General features: G+C 39.3%; 1 long non-coding RNA gene across 1 annotated transcript; it reads left to right on the top strand.

The window, feature by feature from the left end:
- Window positions 1-1171: 1171 nt before the first annotated feature.
- Window positions 1172-14341, top strand: LOC145947253 (uncharacterized). Its single transcript, XR_014427139.1, has 2 exons — window positions 1172-1608; window positions 13637-14341. It is a non-coding gene; the product is annotated as an uncharacterized LOC145947253 (long non-coding RNA).
- Window positions 14342-16531: the final 2190 nt, after the last annotated feature.

Consider the following 16531-nt stretch of genomic DNA (forward strand, 5'->3'; position numbering starts at 1 on the left):
CCAAAAATTCATCGATTATACATTTTAATAGTACATTGATTACAGAACCATTTGGTACCAAACAGACACCTGCGTACAAATTTTTTAACTTGATATACATAAAATAAGGTTGCGTCGCATGAGGTCAGCGGTAAAAAAGTATCGATTTCTAATATTTAAAGACGAGCCAAAAATTCATCGATTATACATTTTAATAGTACATTGATTACAGAACCATTTGGTACCAAACAGACACCAGCGTACAAATTTTTTAACTTGATATACATAAAATAAAGTTGCGTCGAATGGGGTCAGCGGTAAAAAAGTATAGATTTCTAATATTTTAAGACGAGCCAAAAATTCATCGATTATACATTTTAATAGTACATTGATTACAGAACCATTTGGTACCATGCAGACACCAGCGTACAAATTTTTTAACTTGATATACATAAAATAAGGTTGCGTCGCATGGGGTTAGCGGTAAAAAAGTATCGATTTCTAATATTTAAAGACGAGCAAAAAATTCATCCATTATACATTTTAATAATACATTGATTACAGAATCTTTTGATACTGTTACGTCCGGCGGACTTCACGATTCTTTTCTTTCCCACGACCAAGGCGAAGTTTGTTGTTAGGTAAATAAGAAAGGAAGAAAAAAGATAATAATAATCTAAGCGGCACGTATATAATAAAACGAAAACGTGCCCAGCGAAACGGACAGCTGCAGATATCGTGAGCGACCGATAAATATTACAAAATCGGTAAATAAAAGAGACCAGGCGGAAAGATGCCGAAAGCGGATTCTTGCCGACACCCTCGCGAATAATAAGTTAAAATCACATATCGGCAAAACATAAAGACGGCGAGAACGCGCCGAAAGCAAATCCTTCCCTAGTAAAATTAGGGGAAAACAAATAATGAAAACGAAAGTGTGCAAAATAAGATAGCACACCTGCGGGTATTCTCGCGAGAAAGCGGCGAAAAATATAAAGATTAAAAAGATGCCACACGCATCGCCTCTCAGTAAACAAGCTCTAAGCCACACGCGAGGGCAATAAAGCGAGAACCCGCCGATAAAAGCGGCACTAACAAACGACAAATATCGCGATATAGGAAAAACTAACAACAAACACCGCCGCCGATATCGAAATCTCGAGAGGATAATAAGAATATAAACCTCAACAAATTCTCCATTGGTCAAAACCTAGGGCCCTAAACAAAAGCCCTGACCAATCCCGATAAACTTTTAAAGTCAAGAGACGCCTCCGGGACTGAAAGGGCGTTATTGAAAAATTCCCTATTCGTCAGGAAATATTAACAAACTAACGGGAAGGAGGAGCAAGAAGGTATATATACCCGTAACATCTCTCAGAGAATATCAATCTTTTCTCAAACCTACGCTCGCGGATCAATCGCGAAAAGTTGTATCACCATCCTTCGAGAGAATCTCGAACTCGTGAGCATTCGCAGTGACATTTGTGAAATCATCGTGTGCCCAGTGCTCACCGAGTACGACGATTTTCGCGAGTGAACAACTGCGAGTGGAACACCATCCTCACGGAGGAGTCCGTAGCCAGATTCACACCTGGAATAATTAACATCTACCTGCGCACTCCATAAGTAGTAAGTTATCAAGCACGCTACATCTCCACCCTTACTAATAATACTTAAAATAATTCTGGGACTTCAATTAAATTATAATTGTTTTCCTTTTTAATTTATTAATTTATTATCCTTGTTAAATTCTAACTTCGAAAAACTGTCCTTTCTTCCCCCATCCTTATCTCTCTCTCTCTCTCGAAATCACTGTGGATTTCCCGCGATAGCGGAGCAATCCGTGATTTCTATCATCCCCTTACCTTTTGAAATCACTCCGGATTTCCCGCGATAGCGGAGCAATCCGTGATTTCTTCCATCTCCTCTTTCTCTCGAAATCACTCTGGATTTCCCGCGATAGCGGAGCAATCCGTGATTTCTATCATCCCCTTACCTTTTGAAATCACTCCGGATTTCCCGCGATAGCGGAGCAATCCGTGATTTCTTCCACCTTCTCCCTCTCTCTCGAAATCACTGTGGATTTCCCGCGATAGCGGAGCAATCCGTGATTTCTATCATCCCCTTACCTTTTGAAATCACTCCGGATTTCCCGCGATAGCGGAGCAATCCGTGATTTCTTCCATCTCCTCTTTCTCTCGAAATCACTCTGGATTTCCCGCGATAGCGGAGCAATCCGTGATTTCTATCATCCCCTTACCTTTTGAAATCACTCCGGATTTCCCGCGATAGCGGAGCAATCCGTGATTTCTTCCATCTCCTCTTTCTCTCGAAATCACTCTGGATTTCCCGCGATAGCGGAGCAATCCGTGATTTCTATCATCCCCTTACCTTTTGAAATCACTCCGGATTTCCCGCGATAGCGGAGCAATCCGTGATTTCTTCCATCTCCTCTTTCTCTCGAAATCACTCTGGATTTCCCGCGATAGCGGAGCAATCCGTGATTTCTATCATCCCCTTACCTTTTGAAATCACTCCGGATTTCCCGCGATAGCGGAGCAATCCGTGATTTCTTCCATCTCCTCTTTCTCTCGAAATCACTCTGGATTTCCCGCGATAGCGGAGCAATCCGTGATTTCTATCATCCCCTTACCTTTTGAAATCACTCCGGATTTCCCGCGATAGCGGAGCAATCCGTGATTTCTTCCATCTCCTCTTTCTCTCGAAATCACTCTGGATTTCCCGCGATAGCGGAGCAATCCGTGATTTCTATCATCCCCTTACCTTTTGAAATCACTCCGGATTTCCCGCGATAGCGGAGCAATCCGTGATTTCTTCCATCTCCTCTTTCTCTCGAAATCACTCTGGATTTCCCGCGATAGCGGAGCAATCCGTGATTTCTATCATCCCCTTACCTTTTGAAATCACTCCGGATTTCCCGCGATAGCGGAGCAATCCGTGATTTACTCTCTCTCACTCTCTATCTCTCTCTCTCTCTCTCTCTCTCTCTCTCTCTCTTGAATGAACAAATAAGTAATACAATAACTAACTAAATTATTAAATAATTAAAATATCAAAATTATATAAAAATAAATATATATATATATATTTTTTTTTTTCTCTTACAAGAACTCCCAGAGTTATTTTTCAGTAAAAACTCTTCTTGCCCGGTTACTTTATTATTCGCTCTCGTAGTGGAAAATCCAAGGAGACGACCCTCGCGAACCGCTGTTAAATTGGCGCGAAACCGGCGTAATAGGCGGTTAAAGAAAGCGTTGGCACGGAGTCTGGCTGCGGGCGAAACCTTCGGCTCCCTAGAAAAAATTAACACACCGATCCATACAGAGACAACTAATACATATCACCCTACGGTCTCTCCTATTTCCTCACCCGAACATATAGAAACCCCGCTGACGCCGTCTCCCGCTACCTCTGCTTCTGCAGAATTTTTCGATTCCTCGCGAACTCCTTCTCCTCTTTCTCCCGAACCCGCTATACCTCAACGGGCCCCTTCCCCTCACTCCTCTGTTTCCTCTGAGGACGCCGATTCTCCGCGGAGCCCTTCTCCCTTTCTTCCCCCTGCTTCTCCCGAACGCCCTGAGCCACCTAGATCTCCGTCTCCGGCTCCCTCAACAATCACCCTTGAAGATTCTCCTCCCTCATCCCCAACGTCCTCTGTAAATAGGGAACATCCGGAAGGGTTTGAGGTAGTAGATATCAGCGACGACGATTCCGAGGAATCAGAATCGCCTGCCAAGCTCTCATACGAGCAATTCAGAGCTTGGCTGATAAACCAGCTCCCAGGGATACGAGAAGTCCCTGAGGAAGCTTTCACGATTGGTCCAGGCCCCGTAGACCACGAGGCCTTACGCGAATTTCTAGAGACCACCGATAGGAATAACATCATCCCCTGGTATGTTCCCGGGCGAAGATATCCTTTAGCCGTCCCTGCACACCTTCTCCTACGAACCTATCCCCCCTCCACCGCCATAATTACCGAACTCATATAACCTAGAAGTCTCTCTTACACGCACACACATGGACACTAATTTTATATACCTATTACCATTTAAATTATTGTAACCACCAATCGGGACCCTAAAATTTAAACAATAACTCTTACCCCTTTCTGCCCCGATTGAAGACCTCCGTACTAATGTATCACCCGCGACACATACACATACATTCACTCTTCATTAGCAACTAAGTCCGTCAATAATATTATTATGTATATAAATTCTTTCGTCTTTATATTAGGAATAAATTTATAAATTTCAAAATAAATGATTTTCATTTATTAATAACCCGTTCCCACTTATTCCCGTAAACCAGGATCGCACAAGGTCCCATCCTGCGTAAAAGAGATTAAATTCTCTTGCCAAAAAGGGACCACCGAGCGAACGGCCCTTTAAATAGAGTAAGAGCGACCCTTGCGGTCGTTGACCTATTTGGGCCCAGACGTTCGTTCGGGTCGAACAGACGGATAGTCTGCCGTCGTTCGAAAAGATAAATTTAGTTACGTCCTTCCTTTCGACTCTTCCTTCCTTGAGTCTGGACGTAACATAAATAAAATTTGGGGGCTCGTCCGGGATTGAAATGTGCGATTCCTGGTAGCGGTAATGAGTAAAGGAACAAGAGGTCAAACTGATAAAGATCAAATAGAAGAACTATATAAAACTGCATTAACAACACCACATAGAACACGCAAATCTAAATCTAAACCATCTGATTCCGAATTAATTCACACATCCACACCTTTAGTACCTTCAACTTCGACATCTCGCCAAATAAATTTTTCGTTAAAAGATCCTTCCTCAGAATTCGATTTAACTGAAAATACTTTAGTAGCCGAATCGCCCGAGCCAGATTCCGACGATTCCGCCGATATAACTACTGAAACAATAAAAGATCAAATCGAAAAATTTGATATCGAAAGCGATCCCGAAAATTTACTTTCTTTTAACATGGCGCAACCTAACCCCTTTGCTACCTTAAAATACGCGGTAGACGCCGTCCCCTTTTTTGACGGTAGTAACATTCCGCTAAATTATTTTATCGAGGGTTGCGAGGAAGCGAAAGCTATGCTTCCTAAGGAAGCAGAGGCTCAATTTACTAAAATTATAAGAACTAGAATAGTGGGAGAAGCGCGTCGAACAATTCGGGACGAAGATTTTGATACTGTATTGCAATTAACTACTTATTTAAAGAAAATTTATGGACCCATTAAAAATGTATATCAGTTACAAGGAGAACTAGGATGTATTTATCAAAGGAATGAAGAGGATGTCGTCACTTACGCAAATAGAGTTAAATTACTTGGAAAACAAATATTGGAAGCATATCGAAGTTCCGGTCACATTTTACCCAATCAAAATATAAAAACAACGGTAGAAAAAGACATGTGTAAGTGTTTTATTAGAGGGCTAAAGCCTGAAATAGAGCAAAGAATCACTAGAGATTTAGACGTACAAGAAACTGTCGCCGACGCCCTAAGGATAGAAAGAGAGCTTCGAGAGATGACAGGTTTGCGCCAAGGCCAAGGCGTTAAAACAGGCCAATCACCGTACACTAATCAAGTGCGGGAAATCTGTCAGATCTGTTTCAAAGAGGGACATGCCGCAAGTAGTTGTAGGAAGCTCGTTCAATTTTCCTTACAAGGGCACGATTTTCAAACGAATAACGGAACGGAGATTTTAATTTGCCAAATATGCAAAAAACGCGGCCACAGTGCGGATAAATGTCGCCAACGCGATCCTCGCGCTCGTCAGTCAGTAAACGTAATTCAAGAAAAAATTACTATATGTCAATTATGTTCAAAAACCGGCCACGACGCCAAATCATGCCGACAAACTACTTCCCAACAACAAATTAATAAATCGACGGTTACTTGTCAATGGTGTGAAAGGCCTGGCCATTCGGCTAGTAATTGTTGGAAAAAACAGAACGAGGAAAGAAGTTTGGAAAGTAGACCGAAAGTTTCATGCCAACTTTGCGATAAATTCAGACACTCCGCTAAGGATTGTCGTGTTAAAATAAATCAACAACTGACAACGAAGAACGATACATTCTGCAGATATTGTAAAGAACAAGGCCATCTCCTTGAAAATTGTCAGTTACGCAACGCAAGTAATAATCGTCGAAAAGAAAATAATCAGGGAAACTACACAGGTCCCTCGGGGTCGGGTGCACAACGGGGGACCGGACAGACTTCACACCCGTCGACATCTCAAGAAGTCAAGTAGGCCGTCAAACCATCGACATACGACCCGTAACAGTAAACCTCGATAAACATAGTCGCGTGCCTACTGTTCAGGTCCAAATTAACGAAATACCATCGCAAATAACCTTTCTATTAGACACGGGATCCGGACCAAATATAATCAAGGAAAATTTTATACCTAAAACTCTAAAAATTAACTATACAAATATATTAAAATTAAATGGTATAAATAATCATCCCGTATATACGCTCGGAGAAGTCGCTTTAAATCTCCTTGGAATTCCGATATCTTTCCATTTAGTATCTCGCGACTTTCCGATTCCACAATCCGGAATATTGGGAAATGATTTCTTTAAACAAACATCATCGAAAATAGATTACGCTCAAGGATATCTGACCGTATCCGAAGTTAACATACCGTTTTTCTCACCGGAATCTATAATAGTGTCTCCGAGATCCGAATCATTATTTTATGTAAGGATAGAAAACCCCGAAATAAAGGTGGGATATATACCAAAATTAAAAATAGAACATGGAATTTACTTAGGAGACACTATTGTAGAGAACATCTCCGGAAAAGCATATCTCAATGTTATAAGTACTTTAGACGAAGAAGTGGAAGTCCGCGTACCCACTTTGCGTTTAAAGCCGTTGGATCAATTATTTGACGACCATAAATCCGACTGTCCGACGGTCAACAATTACGATGAAGTTTCATCTATAAACGAAGAACCAATGAACACCAACGAAACTTATATTGATATCGAAGACGAAGAAGAAATTTTCGAGGATGAAGAAAAATTTACGGAAATAACTCGAAGGACAAACAAAATTAATGTTGACAAGGGGAATAAAAATTCTCCTGAAAATTTTAATAATTCAAAAATCCTTGGAGAGGGAAGTTACCAAACCTCTCCTGAAAATTTTAATAATTCGAAAATCCTTGGAGAGGGAAGCTACCAAACCTCTCCTGAAATTTCATATAATCCAACAATTAACGGAGAGGGAAGTTACCAAACCTCTCTTGAAAAATTGAATAATTCTAGTAAAGGGAAAAATTATCAAATCTCTCTCAAAAATTTAAATGATTCAAAATCCCTTGGAGAGGGAAGTTACCAAACCTCTCCTGGAGGGGATATTTCTAGAATTTCGGAGGGAAATTTCCAAACCTCGACAGAAAATTCTAGCTCCGTCAATTGCGAGGAGGGAAGTTACCAAACCTCACTACGCGATTTGACACAATCTTGTTCTAATTTAAGAGAGAAAAATTCCTTATCAATTCTAGATATCAAATTTCCGAAAGTTGGATTATTCACAGAAGACCACAATGACAAATTAAAGTCATCTCATGTCACTATAAAAGACCTTCTTGAAAAGGCACAAAAATATTTAAATATTGAAAAATTAAACATTAAAAACTCTAAACGCATGAAAAACAGAACCAAACCGTCTTCGAAAGTTTCGACGTCTTTATTAAATAAATCGCAAGAAATTATAGATAAATTTATGCGAAAACGAAAATCTAAACATAAAAGAAAACAACAACAAATTAACGATGCAAGCAACGATTTGCATAATTGTCTGGTGGTTTCCGAGAAAAAGGAGAAAGACCGCTTTATACAAATTACCGAATTATTACGATTGGAACATCTAAATGAAAAGGAACAAGAAAGTGTAAAGAAATTAATAACAAACAGTCAAAACCAATTTCATATTCCCGGAGAAAATTTAACTGCAACTCATGTACTCCAACATCAAATACCAACCACAGATGATCGACCAATTAACACTCGTCAATACAGATTCCCGCAACTACATAAGGAAGAAATAAACAAGCAGGTAGAGGAACTGTTAGAAGGAGGCATCGTAAAACCCTCACAATCGCCATACAATACGCCCATATGGATCGTGCCGAAGAAAGAGGACTCCAAAGGAAACAAGCGCTGGAGAATGGTCCTCGAAAGCAGTGGTATCAACGCAGAGTACTTCGGGGACGCATATCCATTACCTAACATCATAGATATATTAGATCAATTAGGGGGCGCGCAATATTTCTCTGTATGCGACTTAGCATCTGGGTTTCATCAGATAAAAATGGATCCTGCTGACAGTCACAAAACTGCATTCACTACTCCCTTCGGTCACTACGAATTCGATCGAATGCCTTTTGGATTAAAAAACGCTCCTGCAACATTTCAGCGCCTAATGGATTTAGTATTAACAGGATTACAGGGCGAAGAATTATTTGTTTATATGGACGACATTGTTATTTATGCTACTTCCTTAGAAGAACACGAACGAAAATATAACGCATTAATAGAACGACTTCGCGAAGCTAATTTAAAACTACAACCTGATAAATGTGAATTTTTAAAAACCGAAGTAACTTATTTGGGACACGTAATTGGCAGAGATGGAGTAAAACCAGATCCGAAAAAATTAGAGGCAGTACATAAATTTCCCCGACCGAAAACCCCAAGAAATATTAAGCAATTTTTGGGACTTGCCGGATATTACCGGCGCTTTATTCCAAATTTCTCTAAACTAGCAAAACCATTAACAAATCTATTAAAAAATGACACTCGTTTCGAATGGACATCAATTCAAGAAGAATCCTTCGAGATATTGAAACAAAAATTATGTGAAGAGCCAGTACTACAATACCCTGATTTCTCTCGACCATTTATTTTAACTACGGATGCGTCAGGTTTAGCCGTAGGAGGAATACTCTCACAAGGAGAAATAAACAAGGACAGACCTATCGCATACGCTTCCAGAACACTCACGGACGACGAAACGAAATACGACACTTACGAAAAGGAAGCACTAGCCATAATATATTGCGTTAAACACTTCAGACCATACTTATATGGAAGAAAATTCACCCTAGTTACAGATCATAAACCTTTAATGTGGTTTAAAAACGCGCAAGACGCAAATATGAGAATACTTCGCTGGAGATTAAAATTAGCGGAATACGATTACGACGTTGTTTATAAGGCAGGAAAAACTAACGTAAATGCGGACGCATTATCAAGAAACCCAGTAGATCTTGAAGAAATTGATTGCAAAATAATAAAAGAACGAAAAACATTAAATCCAAATAATCCAGAAGATGCAGAAATAATTTCCAGAATGCTGGAAGAAACCGATGACGAAGAAGAAGAAGACGACGATTTTCAACTATATCTGTCAGATACCGAAGAAATTGAAGGACCGATACTCGAAGAAGAACCCCCTGATAATAATGCCGATCCTATACCTTCTACCCCCGAAGAACTAAACGAACCTCCAGCGTCACAAACTATCGAAAAAGCGCTAATACATGATCCTCCAAAACAAAACAGAATGCAAACAAGAAGTCAGGCGACAAAACGAAATATTAAGAAAAATAATGAAAATCATAATAACAACAAAAACAATACTGAAAAGATAGAAGAAAGAAACGATCCGCCAGACAAAGATCAGGATAACAAAGAAACAGATGGAAAAGAAAGGGAAGAAAGCGATGACGACGAAGAAGAAATTATCAATAAAAATTTAAAATCAAGAAAAACAAAAATGAAACCTACTATCATTGAGAATAAAATAATTAAAAGCAACGTTATAGATTCTCGCGAACTATTATTTCTGCGAAAAGACAATGTCGCGTATTTTGTCGACATTTACGGAAAACCTTTAGACTCAGGATCTGAAAAACTCTTCGAAAGAAACGAACTCCCGAATATAGGACCCCTGGAGTTAGGTAAAGCGAAAGCAATAAAATACAAAACCTACTACCACATAGTCTTACCCATCAGTGAGACGGAACGAGAAGGCCCCACAGCGACTCTCAACCAAATTATCGCGGTCATACACGACTTACGAAATTTGACTGAAAATTTAAATTTAGGAACACTCAGCATTGCAAAAACAGAAATTATCAACAACGTTCCATGGAATAATATCAAATCGCAACTGCAATTAAGATTCATTAATTCCACTACCAAAATAATCATTTGCAACGGACAAATTAAATATCCACCGAAAGATCTACGATCCGTTATAATTGGTGAGATGCACTGTTCGCCGACCGGAGGACATCGCGGCGTCACTAAGACATACAATAGAATAAAACACAATTACTATTGGGAAAACTTAAAACTAGACGTTCAAAGATACATACAACAATGTTTGCAGTGCCAACTGAGAAAATTAGTACGCGTCAAAACAAAACAGCCTATGATAATCACAGACACACCAGGCTCTTCTTTCGACAAGGTAGCCATGGATATTGTCGGACCTTTACCCAAGACAGAAAGAAACAGCGAATACATTTTGACCTTACAAGATCAGCTGACCAAATACTGTATGGGTATACCATTACAAAACCAAACCTCCGAAACTATCGCAGAAGCTTTCGTAGATCGTTTCATCTGCATATTCGGAGCGCCAAAGGCAATATTAACGGATCAAGGAAGAAATTTTATCAGTGATTTAATGAGGAAAATCGCAAAATTATTTAAAATTCGTAAATTTCGTACTACTGCCTTCCACCCACAATCTAACGGATCTTTGGAAAGATCGCATCACGCATTAGGAGAATATTTAAAACAATACGCAAACGAACAAAAACAGTGGGATAGATGGATAAGCCTTGCAATGTTCAATTATAATACTAATGTACACGAAGCAACCAGACATACACCGTACGAATTAGTCTTCGGAAAAATAGCCAGAATTCCTTCGAACGAGCTTTTACCTCCAAGCGACCAATTAGCGAATTACAACGATTATCTAGTAAACCTCGTTACACAACTTCATACAATTCAAGGAAATGCTCGTGAAAACGTTATCGAAGCAAAACACAGATCGAAGAAATATTACGATAGAAAGATTAACCCCCAAACCTTTAAACCAGGAGACCATGTATTTCTCTTAAAGGGGCCAAAACCCGGAAAATTCGGGGATCACTATACAGGACCTCATGAAGTACTGGAAATATTAAATAAAAATAATGTAAAAATTAGAATAAAGAAAAATAGCCGAATCGTGCATCCTAATCGATTGCGAATTTCCTACATTAAAACCACTAAATAATCAACAAAAAGGATTAATTTTCCACAAAAATAAATGTTTTTTTTTTTTTTATATATATATATATATATATATATATATATTAAAAATACAAAATATAATATTAATAAAAATAAAGTAGAAATACATAAAGGTTATAAGAGGAAAAAGATACACACACCTACAAAAATAATTAATATTTCAGATGGATCGCAAATTCAGACGAATAATCGCAATATTAATAATACTAGCAGTATACCTGCATCCAACACATGGGCTAATAGGATATGACTGTGGATCTTCCTCCGCAAACCTAACCACGCTATCACTGTTAAACATCGAGGAATGCGATATCCCTCGTAAAGAAATTAAACCGGATCAAGTTTACGTGCAGCTGTTACAAATTAATGAATTCGAAGCAGTGCACGTAATACAGTGCAAAGTTGAAATCGACCGATTAGTCAAGAAATGCGGAATGTTTTCTCACACAATGGATGTACATAACGGAAAATATTCATATATAGAAGAAATAACTCGCGAGGCTTGCAGGCGAATGCATAGTTACGGAAGTTATCAAGTAGGAAGCACTCTTATCTCAGGACTTAAATCCAATAGCACAATAACCAGACCGATTACGTTAGCTGGTCAAGTAGACAACTACGGCGAATGCCACGGAGGAGCATACTCAGATCCTTACGGAACATGGTCGGATGTCATTGTAGTCGGAACTGTAAAAATCACATTACAGGATTACACTGCCGACGTACGCATCAACACTAATAAAGAACTCAGATCCGGCATTACTTGCCAACTCGGCTCTACACATTGCATAGACATCGAAGGAGGAGACACGTATTGGAATACCGTACCTGCAGGTCCCTGTAAATTTAATAACTATGGAATATTATTCGAGGGGTACGCCTACAAAATAATTGACGACGAGCAAGGCCAAACAGTATATTCTCTCACCACACAAGACACAATATTCGCCCTAACCAGTAAAGGCAAACAAGATGTCTGCGGATATTCGATAATACGTACCGAACATCCTAAATTAATGATTTTCGAAACTGTACGAGGAACCGTCGTTTTCAAAAAACAATCGCGCGTTTCAAATCTCGATATCTTCACGTACATGAATTCTAAGTTTGTTTACGTGGAAAAACATATTCGCACGCAAATTAATCAACTTTACCATGACATTTTATTACAACAATGTAATTTAGAGCAACGAATGCTACAAAACGCTTTGGCCATAGCCACACAATCTCCAGATATTTTTGCATATCATCTAATGAAAGGGCCCGGCTATATGGCTCTACTAGCTGGAGAGGTTATTCACATCGTAAAATGCGTACCCGTCGAAGTCAAGCTCGCTCAAACAAACCGATGCTACAACCAACTACCCGTGCTTCGGGAAAATCAAACGTATTATTTAACTCCACAAACGCACATATTATTGCAACAAGGAACGCAAACCACTTGTAACACATTAGCACCCGCCATGTATCAGCTAGGAGATTCTTGGTACAAATTTATGCCAAGACCAGTGGATACCATACCGCCGGTCACTATAAAACCATTGACTAAGCCTGTATGGAAATACATCAGCCCAGGATCGCTCGCCACCAGCGGTATATACACGGAAACAGATTTAAAGGACCTACGAGATCATATAATGTTTCCAGCCGAACGACCTGCCGTCCTCAACTCCCTAGCGAGAGGGGTGATGGGAAAAACCATATCCCTGGAAGGGGGATCAATCTCCAATTTACTTGATACAAACACCATAGAAAAAATAGCAATATCTACATGGAACAAATTCTGGAATAAATTTCTATTTTTCGGGAATCTCAGCGCTGGACTAATCGGAATATACCTGAGCATCAGAGTCATAAAACTGACGCTAGACACAATAGTACACGGCTACGCCTTACACACAGTGTACGGGTGGTCCTTGTACCTGCTAGGAGCCCTATGGGACTCCCTAACACATCTACTAATACATTTGAAAACAAGGCAATCGAAAAAATCGAAAGCCAGCGTGCCGGTTCCCTATACCCAAAATAACGAGACACCTGAACCCATCCACACAGAAAACAACACAACTCTAACAGCTACCTACCCCCTCCTCCCCCCACGGGAAGATACTACATATACCTTGGAGCTTAAAGAAGCGAAATTTTAACGAGCAAGGCATACCGCCAATTACAATAACCCCCCCCCGGTTTTCTTCACATATCAAGCAAGGCATACCGCCAATTACAATAACCCCCCCCCGGTTTTCTTCACATATCAAGCAAGGCATACCGCCAACACAATAAACCCCCTTTTTGGATCTCCCCATGCACCAAAAACAGTAAAATTTTTTTTTATATACAGAAATGGAAACCTCTTACATCGACACTGAATTCTTGACTCGCGGTCGCCTGAAGGTGACCGTGGTAAGAGCGGAATCACCCTTGCTGTTTTGGGTACAACTAAAAAATAGCGCAAGGGAACTCCTGGAAATGGAAGAAGAAATCCAATTCCGGATGGATAGGAGAGCCAATTCATTGCTCGTATACCCTCACCATATGAAGGAGGACTTAGAGGTCGTGGTTAAAGACAAGAAAGGATGGAAGCGAGGGTTTATACAAAGCATAAATAAAAACACTTGGATGGTCAAAATAATGCTCGGCGACTGGGGAAGAACAGTGTGGCGCCGTATGAGCGAAGTGTATCACCTAGAAGACCGTTTTAAGGGGGTATCCTGGCAAGCCATAATATGTGGATTAGCCCACACCGCAGCCCCTAATGGTAGGCAAACGTGGCCAATAATGACACGAGACCTGTGTCGACTCCTTTTAGAGGGACAAGATGGATGGATAAATATAGTCCATCCTCTAAGAAAGGGTGCGGCCCTGGTGAAACTCCATATGGAGACCACCAAAATGTTCGATAGAGCATATAACTTTAGGGACGCGCTAATTCGGATTGGCCACGCCGAACTTTGCACAAAAATCACCGCCGACGTGGAACCCTCAGTCTAAAAAAAAAAAAAAAAAAAAAAAAAAAAAAAAAAAAAAAAAAAAAAAAAAAAAAATATATATATATATAACCAGAATTATGTATTAACTTAGAGTTATTGTAGCATTTAAATAATTCTATATATTCTAAATTTTTATTACTCCACTATTCATTTGAAATCTGAATTGTGTATTAATTCAGAATTACTCTAGTGTTTAACAATAAGTATTCCTATAGACCCTAAATTTTCTTTACCTTACTACTACTTCGTTTGAATTTTGAATTATGTATTAGTTAGAATTACGCAAGCGTTTAAGTACTCCCATATATCCCAAATATTAATTACTATTATCATTAGTCACTATATCACCCTACCTTTCCTCTTTATATTATGTACTTCTTTTGCATATTATAATTATAGCGTCATTATTGATGCTACACATTATCATATCATATTATTTTTTTTGTATTAATTACTATTAGACCATATATATATATTGAATCGTTATTGGTAATATTTCAACATTTGCGTTCTTAGATTTCAGTTTTTTTGTATACTTATCATGAATATATGTGTTTCTTCTTTAATTACATGCGCAAATTTATACCTTATACTTAACCTCATAATAATAATACTTTGTAAACAAGTGGAACCATTTTCTATCTTAATTACATCATTATCGTCAAAACATACTGCCTGATCATCGGTTGCAGTATAACAATGCCAGTATATCACCATCTTCAATGGACACCCGAGATGCCGGAAGAAGTACGCCAAGGCCCAATCGACGGTGTTAAACCAGGAGACCACCCCGAAACATACCGAAATCTAACAGAACTCCGGTGTGTTACATTAATGGAGGGTGAAATCTATCAAGATACGACTGACTGCAGCAAAATTTGTCAAGAATGCTATGGTAAAATATCAGCCGAGGAAAACCAAGAATATGCAACAATACCACCGCATAATTTGGTCCACGAAATATCAGCTGGCGACCAAACAAATTGCACTAAATGCAATAAAGTAATAGTAACAATCAAACCGGCAATAAACTGCAGGGACTGCATAGAAGAATATCTATACGTCGACCAGACATACTTGGCCGAAGGCTGGGGTCAAGCTGTGATCCCCAGAGGGGTAGAAGAGCAATAAAAGGAAGGGACCTGCTACTTGACACCAGAGAACTGACATTTACTACTGACGAAAATCAGGCAGATAAAAACGTGCCTAAATTCTTTTCTTTTCTTTATATATAACATATATATATTTTATATATATATATATCCCTCTATTTTCATTAGAATTTTCATACGATAGAAAAAGGGCTCCACACCAGCGTTACATGTATTAGCGGTACTAAATTTAAATAAATAAGTACAATTAAAAATAAGCTATAAGTAAATTGTATAAAAAGCGAGGAAAGGACGAAAGAACAAAGGAAGGGGTTATGGTGGTCGCCTTTTCTTTCCTCCTTTTCTACAAAATATTTAAATAGTAATTAGGAACTCAAAGAAACACATTTAATAAAAACAGAATTAAATGTGAGTCTTTCTACCAAATCGGCAAGTCGTGGCAAGAAAAGAATCGAATTATTCCTCACAGATTCTTTTTGCAAATGTTGTGTTTTTACACCCCCAACATTTGTCTAAGGCGGGGGGTGTTACGTCCGGCGGACTTCACGATTCTTTTCTTTCCCACGACCAAGGCGAAGTTTGTTGTTAGGTAAATAAGAAAGGAAGAAAAAAGATAATAATAATCTAAGCGGCACGTATATAATAAAACGAAAACGTGCCCAGCGAAACGGACAGCTGCAGATATCGTGAGCGACCGATAAATATTACAAAATCGGTAAATAAAAGAGACCAGGCGGAAAGATGCCGAAAGCGGATTCTTGCCGACACCCTCGCGAATAATAAGTTAAAATCACATATCGGCAAAACATAAAGACGGCGAGAACGCGCCGAAAGCAAATCCTTCCCTAGTAAAATTAGGGGAAAACAAATAATGAAAACGAAAGTGTGCAAAATAAGATAGCACACCTGCGGGTATTCTCGCGAGAAAGCGGCGAAAAATATAAAGATTAAAAAGATGCCACACGCATCGCCTCTCAGTAAACAAGCTCTAAGCCACACGCGAGGGCAATAAAGCGAGAACCCGCCGATAAAAGCGGCACTAACAAACGACAAATATCGCGATATAGGAAAAACTAACAACAAACACCGCCGCCGATATCGAAATCTCGAGAGGATAATAAGAATATAAACCTC

Source organism: Prenolepis imparis, unplaced genomic scaffold, assembly GCF_030444845.1.
Source record: "Prenolepis imparis isolate NDT839.2.m4 unplaced genomic scaffold, iyPreImpa1.0 SCAF_57, whole genome shotgun sequence".
NCBI lineage: Eukaryota > Metazoa > Arthropoda > Insecta > Hymenoptera > Formicidae > Prenolepis > Prenolepis imparis.